The sequence below is a fragment of the Pseudopipra pipra genome, chromosome 2 (assembly GCF_036250125.1).
Source record: "Pseudopipra pipra isolate bDixPip1 chromosome 2, bDixPip1.hap1, whole genome shotgun sequence".
NCBI lineage: Eukaryota > Metazoa > Chordata > Aves > Passeriformes > Pipridae > Pseudopipra > Pseudopipra pipra.
Genome location: NC_087550.1, coordinates 63,344,251 through 63,350,288, shown reverse-complemented (window position 1 = coordinate 63,350,288; position 6,038 = coordinate 63,344,251).

The window sequence follows — 6,038 nt, the reverse complement described above, 5'->3', positions numbered from 1 at the left end:
CCTGGATTGCAACATTCACTAATGGGTCTTGTAAAACTCTCCTCAGTACTTGTGTCAGCAAAGAGAGATAGAAGATCATGACTGTTCCACTGTAATCTGTATAAGACCACTAGAAGAGCAGAACAGAGCTGTTTGCTGTGTTTGAAACTTTCCTAGAAGGAAAGCCTTCCATATGTAGAAAGGTTTGTCCATAATTTGACTTCTAGTCCTGAAAATGACGAGTCCTAGGCTCGGTCGTACACCGCAGAGCTTAACAAAGCTCTGGAAAAGCCGAGAATTCAACCCTGCAAGCCTTCGGATGCAGCGTGTATCATGGTCAAGTCTAGAGGCATAAACTGCATTTGTTCCAGATACCCTATTTCCTCCCTTACTGTAGGGTGTGATGGAATATTATAGTAAACATTGCTGTACATTTACAAAACTAACTTATTAAGTTCACATTTTTCAAAGCCCCAATCCATCCTTATTTAGGCATCTGGTAAGCAAGCTAATTTTCAGAGGTGCTGAGTACTCCTAACATCAAATGAAATGAATGGACATTCCAGCTGTTAATTTCTTTTGATTTATGATCATCTCCCACAATTTCTAGATGTATATTGGCCCTGAGATCTATAATGTTCTTTTCCATGAATTATCAGATAGAAATGTTTTTCTTACATACTTTGAAATACCCCAAATGGAAATTCTCAAATAGGCCTGGATAAGGCTCTAGAATGACATCAGTTTTGGAATAAAAATAATACATTAATTTATACATACTAAATATTTTAAACTTACTGCTGTTACTCATGCACACTTGAAATATATAATTCACCCTTATAAACAGAGGATATGCTATATCATTATAAGCTAAAGATAAACTAATTAGGGATTTCTGTCAGGAGTTGATGATACTAGAGTCTTATTTGCTTAAGAACTACTTTACCTCCAGGCTTGTCAACACTTTTAAACCTTAGTGATGTCATCCAGAAAGAAAATGATGAAGTTTAAAACATTAGACTGATCTGCACTGCTGTGGTGATATCATTTTAAATACTCAAATCTTAATTTTACACACATGGATATTCTCATTTGGGTCCGTATGACTCATTAAGTCTGGAAAGCTAAATGCATCCAATATGGGATTGCATCCGATCTGAGGACAATTGTTTTCCACATTTCAGAGCCATTTGATGTGCATTCAGACTTCACCTGCATGCTGTCCGTTCATTCATTTCTGCTAGGGCTGTTTCCTATAATCCAAATGTCTGTGCAAATGCAAGCATCCCTTTTTGCCAAACGAAACTTACTTTGCTGCCAAAGAAATGCTACCTTTGTCCATCTTCAGCTATGGAATTTACCCCTTCCTCCTCCCTTACACTAGTGTTAAGTGAAGCAACATTTAAATTTTGCTCAGAGCAAGAAACAAAATAATGTTTAGAAAGAAGTGTGATTTATTGTTAAGTCAAGGTTGTCCTTTAAAAGACAAAAATGTTTCCACATGATTATGTTTCATTTTACACTGTTTCAACAAATATGGGCCAAGTTTATCTATTTTATGCTTCAGTGGTTCAAGCATTTACATGCATAACTTTAAATTCATTGATCTGCACATTTAAGGGTCAGATGTATATATGCAAGGGTTTAATTTCATTCCAGTAAAAGGCCTATTGATACATGTAACTTTAGCTGATGTATCAGGATAATTATGATTCATTTTAAATTATCTAGTTTGAAACACTGTTCTCAGTTCATCACAGGTCAAATTATTGTTTGGTTTTCTTCGAAACAAAGTAGGTGTGTCATTGAAACAAATGGAAAATATTTCATTCAGTCCCTTTTTCCCTTATTTTTCTTCCTATTAGACAAGAACCACACCTCTTTATCCTCAAGACTAATCATGGATACATATAAAAAAATAAAACAACAGATAAATATGAAAACTGAAAAGCCTAACGAAACTGTATAAAGAACATGAATCATGCTTTATTATACATTAAAATAAGCTCATTTAAATGACAAATGGTATAATCTTAGCATAACTTTAACAGAACATAAACCAGTGATGAAGTTTCTGAAGTTTCTACCCAAGCAAATCATAGTCCTTCCTCACTGTGAGACCAAAAATACTCCCTGATTTGACTAAAATGTTAGATCCATCTCCCTCAGTTCAAATAATGGAATCATCTCATCACACATCACAGAATGGGCCCAGCCTCATTCTGTCGCAGGAAAAATTTCCATTTTGGTCACATGAAACACACATATGCTGACACATAAGGAGGGAACATATCCAGTTGTCTTGTCCTCCAGAATAGGTTTGCTTGCTCACAAAACACTTTCCCAGTCTAATCTTTTTTATAAATTCAAAAATACTAGAGAGCTGGTTAACCCCTGTATTTTAATTTTAGTGACCCTAGAAGGTACTGCTGTGACTTATAAGACCATATGGAGCCTAACATAAAGATGTCCTTAAGCTGAAAAAACACATGCAGGTATTAATTACAAGCCTATAAAACAACATTTGAATTTCTAACTGAAATTTCAAGTCAATCTCTCAAGTTGAAAAATAATTATTTTAAATAGTTCTTCATGACAGTATTAATCTAAGCAAGTACTTTCTCTCTATGAAAATAGTCCATTTTAAGGAAAATAACAGTATTCATTTAAAAGTGGTCAAGCAATGGCGGATAAGATTCTAACCAGCTCTGAGCAGAAATCGCTTTGCCCTTTGCACTAAACAAGCTTGTGTCACCTTATACACCTATAGGTAAAAATTATAGTTTTTTGCCTTAATAGAAATAATCTACTGAGTTCCAAAGTTTGCTGGTATGTCAGGTCCAATAGCAGTAAGAGAGGGAAAAGTAGAGAAAGCAGAATTAGATGGGGAAATATAGGCACACACTACAGAAACCATGGAACTCATACTGCCTAATTTTATACTATAAATACCTAGTTTAAACCTGATTATGTAGTATCTCTTTATAGTTAATGGACAGAATAGGATTCATCTGGCCTACTTTGTAAGTTTATCTCAGAATTATCCCATCTATCTGGAGGTAGATATCCAAATCACAGATATCTCTGACGAAAGGTAAGAACCTTTCTCCATTACATTTTGGGGTTTTTTCTGTACTGAGAGAGGCCCCAGCTTACATACAGTTGTAATCGTTACCTCTTTTCCCCCTGTTTTTTGTGTATCCATCACATCCTAAAAACAGATGAGGGCCTTATTGTGAGGTTAGCACAAGCAGATATTTATTGACCCAAGTATGCTGGATCTAAGAAATGTTATTTTTCTTGTTTAATCAACCAGAAAATCACTTATTGGAGGTGTGTTGCTATAGCAAGCAGACCTTGATCTGTTTATAGAAGCTGCTCAGAATGATGCATACTGTTTAGAGAAAAAAGTTGAATGAGTATACAGATTGTGAGCTGGCTTGAAATGAACAGTAGCGACACTTTTTTAATGTGCATGATACATTCATCCACTGCAGTAAGTTACTGCAAAACATCCTCCAATTATGACTCAGACACTAGCAAAAAAAAAAAAAAAATAAAAACCACCACACATATGGAGATTTTTCTGACATTTTTAGATTAAAGTTGCTGCATTGGAAGTGTTACAGTAGCCATATTAGCTCTGCTTTCCTTTACTGCGTATTTCAACAAATTTCTCAGGCCCATCAGTACACTGTTCAAAAAACAAATGTTCACTTGAAAAGCAGAATATGGAAAAAAGACATCAAACAAACTGTCCAGGTTGGTAAGAAAGAAGGCAACATTTGAGACTGAATGTTACAGTGACCCTTATAAGTGCTGTGTGATGGTATTATTATTATTGTTATTTTTGTTGGTGTCATTGTTGTTGTTATTATTATTATCATCAATCAAAAGTACTTTGAGAGTCTTGATGCTGCACTTTTCCTTCCAGAGTATCAATGGTTAGAAATGTAATATCTTTAAGGTAAAAAATTGTGAGCAATACCTTTCTACCACAGTTTATACACATGGATAAATATACTGTACATATACCTGTATATACTGACATAACCATTTAAAATATTTATATATATATATATATATCTTCCATATGAAATATGTATATGCATATGTCTATCTGTGTATTGTTCTACTGAAGCTTCATTCCTTTGATATTGAGGAACAGATGTCTAAATTTCTCAGACATTTGTGTGAGTACTATTTATCCTAGAGTATCCTCGAGTACTATTTATCCTAGAATACTATCCATATAGTTCAGAAATGCCAGTTATTCTTCTCCTCAAACATCTTTAAATAGCTGTAATTCCCTTTGATTTTCTGTTCCCATTTCTCCTCTTTGAGGAATTCTCTCTGAACAACCACCATCTGTTTAATGGTTTTATTTTTGCCATTTTTTCCTCCCTGTTTTTTACTATTAGCAATTCTGTTACTAATAGAACACATTCATAGTTCTATTATCCAGCAATAACTAAAACAGCATTCCATGCTCAGAAAGCATCACAGAGGTCCCTTATGGTTAATTAGGAAACTTCAATAGATGACTTCTGTTTTCAGATATACTAGTCTAAAACAACAGACTTATCCTCTTGCAGAAAACCCTCCAGGTGGGATCTCAAAGAGCAGAACTGTTTATAGTGCTGTCTTCAGAGAGATCATTCCATGCAAACTCGGTTTCTTTTCTAGCAAATACTGTGTGCCAGTCTCCTGAATGCAATTGTCACCAAAGATGGTCATTTGTGTGCTTCAAACCCAGCGTTAGTCTTCCAGCAGACCCACTGAATTTCTGTCACTGGGGCTGGCATAACAGTCCTCTAGATCACATAGAAGGTCTCTGTCCTCTACCATTGATAGAATGGGATTGGGAACTAGCAGCAACAGAAGAATAGTTATGGAAACTCTGAGTGGTGTTTGTAGCCCAGTCCCCTAAGGAAGTAGGGCTTAGGGGAGCATATGTATGCATGTCTCAGTCCTCCCTCAGTAAGTGGTCACTGACTTCAGACACATTTGATACAGGTTCATATATTATGAGAACATGCACCTGGGTTGAGGAAAGAAACACCCTACTGGTGACATTCAGCTCTCCCATCTCTGGACAGCTCATTAGCTCTCTAAAATCCATGGCATTTATTGACTGCAGGCTCAGTTTGGTTGCAGAGTTGGAACACCTGGCCACCCACTTTTGGTCCAGGGAGACAGTGGTCTTCCATAGGTCTTTTGTCATATCCTCTATATCCATATGCATATATCAGACACCTTAAAGTGTATTAGATGTTGTTAATGACCTTTCTAGGGGAGAAGAGGATTGTGAGATAAAGAAACGTAAATTCTAAATGCCTTAGCCATGAGTATTTTAATGATTGAGTTCCACAAGACAGTGGGGTATCAACATCATAGCCAAGATTTTTCTCTTTTAATTATTCTTTCATGTTGCTGTCAGCTGGGATATAGTTAATTTTCTTCTTAGTAGCTGGTACAGTGCTGTGTTTTGGAGTTGGTATGAGAATAATATTTATAACACACTGATGTTCTAGTTTTTGCTTAGTAGTGCTTACTCTGAATCAAGGACTTTTCAGTTTCCCATGCTCTGCTAGCCAGCAGGTATACAAGAAGCCAGGAGGAAACATGGTCAGGACAGCTGACCCAAACTGGCCAAAAGGATATTCCATACCATAGAACGTCATGCTCAGTATATAAACTCTGGGGAGTTGGCCAGGAGAGGCAGACCGCTGCTTGGGGACCGTCTGGGCATCAGTCATTGTGTGGTTAGCAATTGTACTGAGCATTGCTCATTTTTCTTTGGCTTTATTTCTCTCTCTCTCTCATTTTTCATTACAAATACTCTTATTATTATCATTAATATATTTTATTTTGTTTCAGTTATTAAACTCTTCTTACCTCAACCCATGAGGTTGAAATTTTTCCGATTCTTCTCTTCACCAAGGTGGGTGGGAGTGAGTAGGTGGCTGCATGGTGCTTAGCTGCCAACGGGAGTTTAACCATGATACATGTAAGTATGAATATTCCTGAAGGCTTCCCAGCTTTGAGTGATAGCATTT